The sequence below is a fragment of the Typopeltis vanoorti genome, chromosome 11 (assembly GCF_054136105.1).
Source record: "Typopeltis vanoorti isolate ZY-2024b chromosome 11, IOZ_Tvanoo_1.0, whole genome shotgun sequence".
NCBI classification, from domain to species: domain Eukaryota; kingdom Metazoa; phylum Arthropoda; class Arachnida; order Uropygi; family Thelyphonidae; genus Typopeltis; species Typopeltis vanoorti.
Window position 1 is genome coordinate 98,105,092 of NC_143559.1, and position 15,207 is coordinate 98,120,298.

Genomic DNA, 15,207 nt, shown 5'->3' on the forward strand with positions numbered 1-15,207 from the left:
GATATCTATTCACACCAAAGTGCATGACCTTACATTTATTAACATTGAAATGACAACCATTTTCACGTGCCCACAATTCCAGCCTATTCAAATCATTCTGCAAGTACTGCATATCAGTAGCACTCCCTTACCTATCTTTGCATCATCAGCAACAGCTGTATGTTGCATGTCAAATCCTTCCCAATGCCATTAATGTACAGATTGAATAACAATGGACGAAGCAATGATCCTTGAGGCACACCACTGGTAACCTCGAATCTTGCAGATTCACCCCCCCCCCCCCCAAATACAACTTTTTTGATATATGTCAGTCAACCATCATCTTATCCATAATCCAATCCCATATTCTCCAATTTATGCAACACTCTTCCATGCTGTACTCTGTCAAAAGCCTTAGCAAAATCCAAAAGTATCATAGTGTATCCGTTCCCCTTGTCTAATTCAGTGGTAACATTATTACAGAATGTGAGCAAGTTGCTAAAACATGACCTTCCCTTAGTAAACCCATGCTGTTTGTTGCAAAGTAGAGATTCTCTGTCAGCACAATTCTAAATGCAAGCCCTAACCAACTTTTCTACAATCTTTACCACCACTCCAGAGATACTGTTGGTCAGCAGTTGGATACAACTATTGACTAATCGGTCTTTGCACCACCCTTGTGCAATGGGATTACCATACATTCTTTCCATTCTTGTGGAATCTTCCCTGTTCTGAGACTCAAATTATATAGCCTGGTCAAGGGAATAACCGATTCAGCTGAACACCCCCCCCCCCTTTAGCATCCTCGCTGATATCCCATTAATTCCTATTGCAGAATTCTTATTCAGTTTGTGCAAGAGCTCTAGCACTTCCTCCTCATTCACATGAGCTTCCTCATATGGTGAAGAGGTAGCGGTGAGTTCAATATTGCATATATCAGGTTCACAGCTTTTAGCAAAACGGCTCCTCATTAGTTCAACAATCACTTTCGCATCATCACCCACATACCATCTCTCCCAAGGACCAGCCACTTCCTCTAGACCTACCTGGAGTTTACCAGGCCCCTTGTAGTTGTAAACTGTCTTACTAAGGCCAAACAGGCAGGACTGCTAATATCAGGATATCTGAACATAAGAATTATATCCGTTTCCACCATTATAGCCACTCAGGACTTGCTGACCATACCTTGGACACCTGCCATTAAATACGTTGTTTATCTAGTTTCTTTTCTGTACATAATAAATCAGAAGATTTATTATGTACAGAAATAATAAATTACCTACATGCTCTTTTGTATACACTTGTCTGTGGTCTGCATGACATAGTCTGGCAATTTTTAGATCTCTGTTCTTATCTAGTTCCTTACTTATCCAGAAATTGTTACCTTAGCTTTTGATGGAAATGGAATTAGTAATTGTCCTGGCGACATGTCTGTGGCAAAAGTGTACACTGTCTTCTGCTATGAAAACCTGAAACCATTTGCAAACGCTGATTTTGAGAAATGGTCAGTGGCTTGCTGCAGCTTTCTTTCTATGACACCCTCATATTACATGAGTGACAGAAGATGGTAAAGTCATCCACATATAGAGCATTAATTTCTGGTGGAGGAAATTGTTCTGTTATTGATCTTGATTGCAAAATGTGTGACACTTAAAACAGAACCTTACGGGAATCCCTTCTCTTGGTTATAGGGGCAGAAGAGAGCAGTTCTCACTTGGACTTACAAGATTCAGTTAGATAAGAAGTTTTTTGATAAAAAGAGAGAGATTTCCTCTAAGACCAAAATTACATACATCTTTCACATTGCTCATATTTTAGGAATTTTAGAAAGGTATCTCTAATGGATTCCTCCATCCAGACAAGATGATCAGTGGTAAATGATATTTTCTAAAGCCAGATTGTGTTCTGGAAAAAAGGTTGTTTCTCTCCAGAAACCATAAAAGATGAGAGTTAACTATTTTTTTTAAGCAGCTGGTCAAAGATTAGACAGTAGTTATTTGAGAATTTTGGATCCTTCCCTGGCTTAGGAAAGGCAATGATAATTGCCTTTTAGCAGGTATTTGGAAATATGCCCTCACAGAAAATTCTGCTGTAAAGGTGCAATAGTTGATCAATAGCCAATACTGACATTTGTTTTATCATCTTGAATGGATATTATCTGGTCCAACAGCAGTTGGATGACATTTAAACAAAGCAGCTTTCATTTCTTCTTTGGTAAATGGTCTGTTGTATTCTTCTGTGCTGTTAGAAGAAAAATGGAATTTGCTGTTTTTCTACTTTGCTTTTCTGGGCAAGGAACTCGCTTGAATAGATTAAAATGTGTTTCCAATGTTTTTGCAAAAATCTACCCAAGTGTGTCAGCAATAGCTACTGGATTAGCAACTGCTCAAGGATAGAGACCAGTGGCATATCTGCCTTTCATTTTTCAGATTTTTTCCTATACTTCTTTGCTGTTGGTGGATCTTGATATAGAAGTAAATTAGATTCAGGATTCCTTTTAGCTCTGATGTGTCTTGTTTGAGCTCTTTTGGAAGCAATGAGGTTTGTCACTGTAAGGCATCTGCAGAAAATACCCCAAGTTTTCTTCTGGGCTTCTTTGGTTGCATGCAATCATTATTCCACTATGGCTTAGGAAAGCATAGGAACCAACTAAATGTGTTAAGAACTGCAACTGAGGATGCTGATATAATACACTCTGTTAAATGCTTTCTAATAAGAGATGAACTAGCTGTTGCAGAATCATAAGCTATTAATGAGGAAAAGGTAGACCAGTCAGCATGTTCAATTTTCCACCATGATATTCATGATGTAGTATATAATTGCCCATGTAGAAAAGTAGATATCAAGAGAAAGTGATTACTCACAAATAGGTTGGCCGATTGGTAGAGCCTCTGCTACTAATGGCTCAGTTAAGTAAGTTGGAAGGGGACCAATCGTTCGATGCTGTTGGCACACTCTCCCTCGATGAGTCTTTGGACTCCCTGGAGGTGTCAAATAATAATAATAATAGGATGTCATCAGTTTTCCAATTAAACAGTTGGAAAAGGAAGGTAAGCAGATAGTTAAGTCAATGGCAGTGGTTGATCAGATAGGCATACGGAAGAAGTGTTGCTTCCTGTGTTTAAGAGGGAAAGATTGTTATTGTTCAACATATGCTCAACAACTCTTCCTCTGGTGCTTGTTTGAGTACTACCCCACAGAATGTTATGTCTATTTAAATCCCCTCCCATTAAAAGTAAGGGGGGAGGAGATGGTAACTGTGATATGACATCATTAGGATCATCTTGAGAAAAATCTGCAACAGGAGGGAAGTAGATGCAGCATACTGTTATTATATTTCCAACCAATAGTCATATAGCAACTACTTCTATGCTGGTGTTAATTTGGCTCTGTTGGAAGAGAGAATATGGTTGTCAACAAGGATGGTGAATCTTCCATGGGTAGGTCCATTCCCAGTCCTGTCCTTAAGAATAGTGTAACATTATGGAGAGCAAGATTACTCAGTTTTAGGTATGTTTCCTGCAAGCAGAAGCATATTGGTTTATACTTCTACAAGAGAGAGAGAGAGCCTTGATGTCATCTATGTTTTGTTGAAATACACAACAGTCCCACTGTAGAAATGTTTTCATTATTTCTATTTTGTGGTATTATCAGCTTCCTATGATCAGTGCTTTTGTTTTCATTAATTTTTGATATTTTCTTTTTATGAGAATGTGGATGGCCAATATTCATCATTTCTTCTTCTTCTGGAAAAATATCCAAGACGTCATAAAATACCACTCCCTCTAGGGCAATCGGTATAATGATTGCCCTAGAGGGAGGGGGGGGGGTAGCAGAAGTATCCATGCTACCTGTTGATGGGCCATCTAATTAAAGGGTCTGGAGGCATATCTTTGATCTTCTCTAGTGCATGCTCCAATATGTTTTTAATAAGAGGATTTTCATGTTGTGGGACTTTTTTGGCATATCTTCAGGAGTAATTTCAAAATGATTTCTTTCATTTGCTCAAAGGAGATAGTGAGCAAATCATAAATCTCACCTTCTCACAACTACAACATCCTTTCATGGATGTTGTAGTTGTGAGAAGGTGAGATTGACATCCTTGTCAATGTTCTGAATGAAACTTTCTTTTACAGTTGTCTTCTCAGTGTAAGAGGATTTAGCAGATGATGTTGCTACTGTTGTGATATACTGTCTCTTCATCTCCTGTTACATGATGCATTGCTAGGGTTTTAACTTTTGTATCTCCTTTTCATCCTTCTTACCTAGTGTGTGCTCAGGAGAATGCCAGGCAGTCTCCCACACAGTTAGAGCATTTTGGTAATTTCCTGTTACAGTCATATTGCAGCTGTCCAGTACGGCTCTATATACCAAACCCCTTACGGTGCTTTTTGAGAATAACCAGAAATATGGTCATTCTCAAACTGCCATCTGTGCCTCATGTGGCAGTAAGGAACATGAAAATAAAACTGTAACAGGAAATTACCAAAATGCTCTAACTGTGTGGGAGACTGCCTGGCATGCTCCTGAGCACACACTAGGTAAGAAGGATGAAAAGGAGATACAAAAGTATCTATAATATAATATAAAACCCTAGCAATGCATCATGTAAGAGGAGATGAAGAGAGAGTATATCACAACAGTAGCAACATCATCTGCTAAATCCTCTTACACTGAGAAGACAACTGTAAAAGAAAGTTTCATTAAGGTTTATAAAGGTTAGGATGATGTTTCTAGTGAGAATGAGATGCAATATCTACATATTACTATTCTTCTTATGACTGTCACTTCTTGGTCGTTGAGTTCAGAATATATCTTTTTATTGGGTACATCAAGGAGATCCCACTCAGATATTATGCCTTTAGAAAAGTTTAAAGTTTTGTGGGGGATAACTGTAATCGATAAATACTGCATGGAGTAATTTTTCTGATTGTGCTATTGCAGCTGCTTCAATAAGGATATCTCCTGAACGCAGTTTCTTTACATTTTTTGGAAATCTTACCAACCCTTCTGAATGAAGAAGGGTGACATTTTTCCAATTGGACATTCACCTGTTACAAAACCATTTTAATCCCATTATGTTATGGGCACATCAAAAAAAATTTCCAAAGTTCTCTACAAATATGATCTCCATGCAACTTTCAAACCTTTCATTCAGCAAGCTACCATCATATGTTCTGGAGATCATCCTCTTAAGCATCCCAGAGTGTATATTGTTTCCTGTGCCTACAGTCTTGCCTACTTCAGACAGACTAGTAGATCAGTTAACATCCATCTCAAAAAACACAAAAATTACTTCTGTAATCATCTGTATGGCAAGTTGGGATTAGCACACCCTACTCTGAATATACTCCTTAACATAGGATCAGTAGATGAAGGAAAGTATCACATAAAAGTCATTATAGGTTTGAAAGACTACTTTTAGAATCAGCATCAGCTATGAAATACTCTCCTAAGCTCAACAAGTATGGTTGCATTAATTTATCAAAGATTTGAGAGACTATGTTCTTAAGACCTGTGTTAAATAGTAATGTCTTTTGTTTAATAGTCAGTTTAATCTTATCATACATTAATTTACTGTTTCTTGAATCTATCCTTTTGCTTACTTATAACCTTATACAATCAAAATCCTACCGGCTGCTCTATTGTTATGTCGTAATGTTTATTGTTGTATCGTAATTCTACGTCTATAATAACTCTCCTTCTAATCTACTGTCATGCCCTTAAGATATCAATTTAGATCTATCTCCTCTTCAGATATTGGCAAAATTTATATTTAGCTGCGCCAGCCAATATCCTATAACAGAAGAGACTCTTGTTCAGGGAAATATTTCTAAATTCTAAAGGGATACACACAGTTATTTTATCTCATGCTAGTGCTGTGCAGATTCAGTTAGCAGTCGTAGACCGAATCTCACTTAAGCAATTATATCTAAATTCCTTCCCGCCAAAAAGGTTCTATTTCATAAGTGGTGGTTTGAATTTGTAATATCAGGCATAAACTCAGGTATAAGGTACAAAACATGTTTATTGGAAAAACATAAAACATTTACAGTTATGTAAGTTTAAATACTCAATGGATCAAAATTTATTCTAAGTTAAGGCTCATACTAAATCATAATGAATCTGGGTAAGTTAAATCTCTCAATTATGAAAGGATAAGATTAGGTTCAAGCATAATATTACTACTATATAATTCCTTTCACAAGTTATTCACAGAACACACATTGAACACTTTCATTAATATTCTATCAATAACTATCTTAATTCAAAATTTCATTTTTTTGCAAGCCTAGCCATTCACAAATTACTGCCTATTACCAACTCTTCTTTGTTCCACAAGGGCTTAATTAATTCAGTCAAATTCTCACTAAAAGTTCTCTACTAGTGTCCTTTAGTTACAATGCACACAAATTTCTTGTTCTTCTAAACGAATTTTAACATAGAACGAAAACTTTTACATTACCGGATTCTTTCAGATTTCATGCCGCCATCTCATGTAGGTCTGGATTACCTTACTGCATATTCTTCAGCCGTCTTTGCGCCTGGCGATGTACTACACTTTTTCTTCTAATCGTTTCCGACTGTTGCATGCTGTCTACCGCTCCGCAGGAAACTTTCTCCAATGGGACGTTCTATTAAGGCTCGATTCCACATAGGCCGTCATATCGCGATCAGCTCTGCTTGAAAATCTTCAAGCATTCTCAAGAAAAGAACCTGCCGTCCGTCATTACCATAGTCGGCTCACCGCTCTCTCACGAATCCTCCGACCAACTCCCCCTAAAACTCGAATCCAGCAACTGAAGATCAAAAGGTCAAAAAGCCCCTTAAAACGGCGTGCTTCGTCTTTTTTTTCGCCATATTCGGGCGCCCTCTATTCGATGTGGGTTTCACTCACGAACCCCATCGTTCATGCCCTTTGGGTGATCCTACACTCTCCCTAATCTGTCAGGTCATATTATTCTAGGTAGCCGCTCTGACGTCATTTTCCGTGTAGGTATAGCTTCCATTGCTACGCTCGACTCGTACAGATTATACGCGATAATTCCAGATTACTACTTATAATTTTTCTCAGAATTTCTCAATGTACTAGACAGCTTACATGGGAATTACAAATAACTCAACAATTCCCTTACACAATTGTTACTATTTTGACACAAAATTCTCTGCTTCTCATTTCAGTTATGCAGGAATAACTCTCACTATATGGCACACATGGACTACACATTATTACAAAACATAAAACAATACTTCATAATTATTAGCTGATGTGCAGATATCTCCTTAATTTGTAGTAGGTATCATGTTAAATCCTGAATAAAGAATTTATTTGTAAAGCTCTCCATTCAGGATCTAACACCTGATAGCCTGACTTCTCTAAATTAACTTTATGGTTATACAAATACAACTAAAAAAAGAATTGCAATGCTGAAACAAACGTTTGCATGTAAAGATAAAGATGTCATTTTGCCTCTTTACAAAGCTTTCATAAGAACTTCACTTGGACTATTGTGCGCAGGTCTGGTCTCTTGGTTTCCGTTGTGATTCTGATATATTGGAAAGAGTGCAAAGGAGAGTGTTAAAAATGATATCAGGATTATGGAATACTGATCATGAAGAAAGATTGAGAATTTGTAGACTGAAGACACTAGCAAACAGGAAAAAGAGGGGTGATATGATTGAGATTTACAAATTTCTGAAAGGGTCATACACGATTTCAGTTGATGGAATTTTTCAATTTATGGAGGGTGGGGAAAAGACAAGAGGGCATTCTTGGAAGCTGAGAATGAATGCCACTAAGAAGGAGGTGAGGGCTAGATTTTTCTCTCATAGGATGGTGTGTGTGTGATTGAAATGGATTGCCAATGGATGTTGTGAGTGCAAGCAGTGTGAATGAATTCAAGAATAAGTATGATAGCTGGTGCATGTAGTATGTGGCCTCCCTCGATGAGTCCTGACTCTCTGGAGGTCTCTCTTAATAATAATTATTATCTGACCCACAGGACACATGTAAGGACATTAGGTGTCAGTTGCAATTTAAACTTTTTTTTTTTCAATTATATAGCTTAATGCTGTGTGCCCATCACAGTTCTAATTGTGCTCTGATGATGCTAGTAAGAAAATCAGCAAAATATGAGCGAGTTTAATAAATATATATATTTTTCCTCACTTGTTGTTGTTTATACCATAAAACATTATTATGAATTATCAACGACACCAAAACCTTTCTATATGTATTGTATATATATAAAGGTAAGTATGGATCTTCTATTATGAGTCTCCTGCCTCCATGGAAATACCATATAATAATAAAAAAAGACAACAGATTTCTAAAACAAGAGAGCCCCTTAAATCCATGCTGGCCTTCATAAATAATATTGCCCTCAAGTAAACAATTCTATCTATATGCAGGTTCTTATCAATTTTTTCAAAATCTTAACCACAGAAGAAATACAAACTGATCTGTAACTTAATACCTCCTTTTTACTACCACTCATGTGCAATGGCACTATCTTACTTTCCTTCCACTCCTCAGGAACGTGTCTCATTCTCCAAGACTTTCATTAAACTGCTATGTTAATGGCACAGTCAATTCCTTAGCACATTCTATTAAAACACGGTGAAATCCAATCTAGTTCCACTGCTTTACTGACATCTAGTGTTCAGTATTCAGAACACAGCCTCTTCATTCACTTCTAATCCTTCATCCCTTTAGGAATAAAGCTTGCTTTACCAGGATGGAACATCCTAATGAAGTGATCAAATAGTTGAACTATGTTATCAACCTTGGTCACTTGATATCCAGCAAAGTAATCTGTCCATCATTCATTTTTCCTCCTATTGGTCACACAGCAAAAGAACTCATTTGGATTCTCCTTAGATTGCAGTGCCAATCTCCTCTCATATTTTAATTTTTCTCTCTTTACTATACTAGTCACCTTCCTAGCCTGAGCCTTATATTCCTCATGCAATTTGGTCTCCACCTCTCCCTTTATATGCATTCTTCCTACTAAATGTCTTCATATCATTCCAAATACAAAACATTGAAGTCATTCCCCCCCTTTTGATTTTTTTTTAGAAAGAGATCAGAAACTGAATATTAAAACTTGCAGAAACTGGATATCAAAATATCTCCTGCCTTTGATAATATATATGTGAGTATTCTGAAAGTTTGAATTCCAGAACTGTCTTGCCTTTTTATTTTCTCCTATATATATATATATATATATATATAATGCAGCAAGGAAACTGGCATATATTCAACTATATTTCTGATAAGGGCAAACAATATTCTCCAAATTAGCAGCCAATTACACTCACTTCAGCTGTTTATAAAGAAAACCGGTAACAGTCAACTTTATGAAGACCTTTTAACTAATTCCAAAATGTCAGTATGAATTCCACCACTGTCAATTAACATGAGGATTGTCTTGCTTATATTATGGCTTGCTAAAAGTATCAGAAACAAGGGAAATGAAATGGTTTCATTGAAATCATTCACCCAAAAATTGTTGGAATAAGTGAGACATGGTTGGATGAAGATGTATCCTGACATGGAAGAGTATTTTTTTTTTGTGAAGACAGAAAAGGAAAAAAGTGAGATAGAGTGCTACTGATGATAGAAAAGAAGTTATGTCCATACAAAGTAAAGATGCGAGCAGAAAATAGAGGCAGTGATTTTGAGATACTATGGTGTAAAGGCAGAAGTGAGTAGAATGAAATACTTAGATGTTTTTACAGACCTGGTAATGCGGAGGGTAGTGACCATGAAATGTATAAACATGATTACCCTTTTTCTGTTAGCCAAGCAAACAGAAAAAGGGTAATCATTATGGGTGATTTTAATTATGGTAAATATAGATTGGGATGACAAGATAGCAACCAGATATAAAGAAAATGAATTTCTTGAATAGTATGTAAGAAAGTTTTAAAAAGAATTAAAGTTAAGCAGCTTTGACAGGTAAATTGTAGACTCGGCTATACAAACAATATTAAAGAAAAAAAAATGAAACAAATTGAAAACAAGAACCAAACCTTGGACTCTCAGTGGCAAACTGGAAAAGACATTAACTGATTCAGCTGAGGAAGTATGTGGCAAAGTTGTTCGCAAGGATAGAAAAATAAGAACACCATGGTGGTCACAAGAAGTTAAAGAAGCAGTCCTGGAAAAGAAGAAAGATACCAAAAGTTCCTGGCAAATAAGTCAGCAGATGCCCTAAAAGAATACAGAAGAAAATGTAAGAGAGCTAAGCTATATGTAAAAGTAGCTAAACAAAAGTTGTGGGAAGACTGGTAAGAGTATGGAAAATAAATATCAGGAAGGTGGCAAAATGTTCTGGAGGCTATTGAAGAAGCTTAGAAATGGAGGAAAGAGTACTGTAAAAGGAATTAAAGATGATAAAAGTGACATGAAAACTGAAGATAAGGCTATCCTAGATGTCTGGAGTAATTACTTTGAAGGACTGTTAAATGAAACAAGCAGTGACAGAATCAAGAAAATTTTCAAGAAGAATACATCAATACTTGAAGTAGAAAAAGCTGTAAAAAACTTGAAATGTGAAAAGGCAGCTGGAGTAGACGATATTTGACCAGAAATGCTAAGCAAGAATGGAGGTATAAACATTTTGCAGTGGCAACACTGCATAATTCCAAGCGCCTAGTCAGAAGGTCGAATTCCCAATGATTGGGGTAGAGCTCTCGTAATACCCTTTTATTAAAAAGGGAATAAAATTGAATGTGAGCATTACAGAGGAATTTCTCTACTAAGTGTTCCCAGTAAGATTTATGTATACTTGAAAAGAAGTTGAGAACGATTGTGGAAGAGAAACTTGGGGAAGAACAAGCTGGGTTCAAACAAACAGAAGTTGTAGAGATCAGATTTTCACTTTAAGACAAATAGTTGGAATATTACAAGGATCTGTACTTAAGTTTTATAGATCTAGAAAAGTACTTTTGTTTTGTAGATCTGTAATATACAACAAGGTGCCAAGAGAAAAGCTTTACAAAACACAATTATATGGATTGAATGGAATATTATACAGAGCAATACATAGTCTATATTTAAGTTGTCAGTCAGCAGTTCGAATTGAAGGAAATAAAGAAAGATGGTTTGATGTAAAATCAGGGGTAAGACGAGAATGCACATTATCTCCATTCTTATTCATCAGTTATTACAGATCACATTATGAAAGAAAGTGGAATTAGGCCTGACATTAGAATTGGAGATGTCAAACTTAGCTCTTTGCATTAGGAGTGCAGATGATGCTGCACTCCTAAACACATCTAGTGAAAGGCTCCAGGATTCTCTAACTAAACTGGATAACAGCTGTAACAAATTTGGCATGAAAATCAGCAATAAAAAGACGAAAACGATGAAAATAGGCAGGAGAATAGAAAACTTTATCTGCATTCTGAATGGAGATCCTATAGAACAAGTAAAATATTTCAGCTATTTAGGCACACAGTTTTTAGTGAAGACGACAGGTTAAATCTGAAAATAAACAACAGAATAAGCAAAACTGTTATGGGTAGACAACTGAATAAAGTCATACTCAATATACAAGACAGTGTTCAAACCAGTTTTAAGTTATGGATCTGAGAGTTGGGTTAAAAAGCACTGGATCAAAGACTAGAGACCATAGATATGAGGGTTCTGAGAAAAATTAAAGAAGCAAACCAATGGCAGAATCACATTAAAAATGAAGATATTTGAAAGGAATTTGACATTAATAGCATTGAAGAATGTGTCAGCAGAGCTAATCTAAGAGGTATGGAAACTTAAATAGAATGGGTGAGGAAAGGTTAGCAAAAGAGATGTTTGATGTCAAGATGGCAGGAAAGAGACCCAGAGGAACACCAAGGTCTATGTGAATTAATTCAGTAATAAGTACGTTAGAAGCATGAAATGTTAGATGTGACAATATTGGAATACTCACAGGTAATATATTGATTGGAGGAAAACTGTTGAGAGGAGATTAATAATAATGTAAACTTAATCATCTAGTGCTGTCATAGTAACCTGAACACCTCTTCAGGAGGTACATATCAGGAAATTAATGATGATGATGATGAGTTTTTAAGGGACTACTACCTCATGCAGTATGTAACAGAGGCACATGAGGATTGAAGGTCTTGGATTTGATCATCTCATCAGAGGATATAATTAAAAATGAGGTGTTAAATCTCACTCCAGTTGGTGAGAGTGACCATGAAGCGGTTACCTGGATGGCTGCCAGCCATGTGAGGACTTCTACAGGGAGTCCCAAAATTCACGCAAGGTTTAAATTTAACACCATTTGTGCGGTAAGTGTTGCCAACAAGAAAAAAAAGACACCGTGACAGCTGACAGTTCAGGGTTATTAAAAATGACCACACACAGCGAAGAGAGTTCGTTGAATGGATTATGGAACAACAACAAGTGGATGCTTATTTTTCGAACAAAATCATCTTCAGTGATAAGGCTCATTTTCATCTTGATGGCTTCATTAATCGACAAAATTGTCGCATTTGGGGTTCAGAAAATCCACGAGCGATTGTTGAGAAACAAATGCATCCACAACGTGTCACTGTTTGGTGCGGATTTGCTGGAGGCATCATTGGTCCATTCTTCTTCGAAAATGCAGCTGGTAAGGCAAAAACAGTTAATGGTGCTCACTATCGCGACATGATAATCCAGTTTTTTGTGCCTAAATTGCAAGATATGGATGTGGACAACATGTGGTTTCAACAAGATGGTGCCACATGCCATACAGTCCGAGAAACATTTCAATTACTGCATGAGTCATTTCCTGGTCATGTAATTTCCCGTTTTGGTGATTAGAATTGGTCGCCCAGATCATGTGACTTAACGCCGTTGGACTTTTTTTCTTTGGGATTTTTTTGAAGTCTAAGGTTTATGCCAACAAGCCCATGCCTTGAAGGAGGAAACTGAGCGCTGTATCAACGAAATCCAGCCACATTTATGCAAAATGGTCATGAAAAATTTTGACAAAAGAGTGCGTATGTACCAGCAAAGCCGTGGAGGCCATTTACCCGATATGCTATTCCATGCATAACCCTATACTGTATACTTTATGAATCAATAAGAAATTACAATTTTTAATTAAAAACCTGTGTTTTCTATCAAAATTACTTCTTGTGTGAATTTTGGGATACCCTGTATAAGGAAAGGGTACACATGAAACTAAAAGGAACTTTTCAAAATCAAATTTTCATTATGAAAAGCTCAGAAGCAGCTTGCAGTACATGGAATGAGGAGTTGGATGAAAGGAAATCAATGCTGCTTGCGTGCTATTCAATAACTATCTAGTACAAGCAATGTCTAAATATATTTTAAGGGTCAGAAGGTTAAATAAGGTAGATATGAAATGGATGAATGAAGAGATTAAGCATGCAATACAGAGAAAGAAGACATTATGAAGGCAACATAAGATAAGTGGTAATAATCTCAATTCCATGAGGAGTACAAAGAACAGCCAAACTTTGTTGGTAAGGGTAGCAAAAGTGCAGTAGCAGCAGTTAAATGAAGCAAGAAAAAAAAAACAAAAAAACTAGGGAGTTCTTTTGATATGTTGCAGCAAAAAAAAAGATTATGGTAGAAATGACAGTTATTGAAGAAAATGGTATAATGATAACTGCTATGGAGGATATAATTGAGATATTAAATGAGCAGTTCATAAAGGTCTTATGTCCTCATAAGTGTGACATTGTAGAGAATTTGAGAGCAGTGGATAAGGAGGAAGAGGAGAGACTGACTGTGAGTGGGTAAGAGATATATATGGAATTGAGTAAACCAGGTGTTAATAACTCTGTGGGACTTCATGATATGAAGTCCTACACTAGACTCTGTAAATGCAATTTACAGAGTCTAGTGGATAGGAGGAAGGGGGATGATTTGACAGACATTCAAGTTGGTAAGGAGGTTGTTATAAGATTAATGTTGAAGAAGTTTTTCATAAAATGGTGAGAGATGGGGGGGGGGGGAAGAGCAAGAGGTCATCTCTGGAAGCTGGAAGCAAGGGAAGCAGAAGAAAGTCTTTTGCATGGAGAGTTGTGAATGCCTGGAATGCACTGCCTGAGAGAGTGATGTCTGCAGAGAATGTATTTAAAGTATGGTATGATGAGCTGCATATGAAAAAGGGAGCTCCTGCAATGAGTGTTTGACTCCATGGGATCTTGGGATAATCATAATATTACTCAGATCTTGGCAAATGACATGGAAATGTCACGAAGAGATTGAGAGCAGTTGATGATGGGGAGGAGAGACTGACTGTAAGTGAGCAAGAGGTGTTTGGGGAGTTGAGTAAACTACATGTAAATAAGGCTGTGGGACTTGATAATATATCACCGCGTATTCTGAAGGAATGTGCCAGGGAGTTGACACCTGCCTTGACATATTTTTTTAATACGAGTCTTGCACTTAGTCAAGTTCCTAAGGAGTGGAAGGAGGGCAAGATTGTGCCACTTCATAAAGGAGGTGATCGAACTCAAGCATCAAACTATAGGCCTATCTGTGTGTCAGGTGTGGTTAAGTTGTTGGAGAAGCTTGTGAGAACTAGGATCCAGAGTTGGGTTGACAACAATGGTATAATCTTTGATGGACAGCATGGATTTGCTAAAGGGAGGTCATGTTTTAGTAATCTACTTACTTATTACAATAAAGTGACTGCTTCCTTGGACAGAGGAGAAGGATACACAGTAATATACTTGGATTTCGCAAAGGCTTTTGATAGAGTACCTCAGGATAAGTTGACAGTCAAACTAGAGCAGATGGGGTTGGATATTAGATTAGTGCATTGGATTGGAGACTGGCTATCTGATAGGTATCAACAAGTTGTGTATGGGGGGTGTGATATCCAGGAAAAGGAAAGTCACTAGTGGAGTGACTAGAGCAGATATATTGTTGGAGGTAGAGGAAATAAGAGATCTGGGGGTGATAGTGGATAAGGATCTAAAATTTATGGGACACATCACCAAAATTGTGAAGACAACACAAAGGCTTCTGGGAATGATGCGGAGGACACTGACGTGTAGAAGTAGGGAGATTCTTGTTCCGTTGTATAAGGCTTTGATTAGGCCACACATGGACTATTGTGCCCAGATTTGGCCACGGGTTTTCAGAAGGCTGAAGAGATGTCGGAAAGGGTCCAAAGATCGCTGACTAAGGTAGTTTCTGACCTCTGGAATGTCGAGTATGAGGAAAGATTGAGAAGATGTAATTTGCAGTCT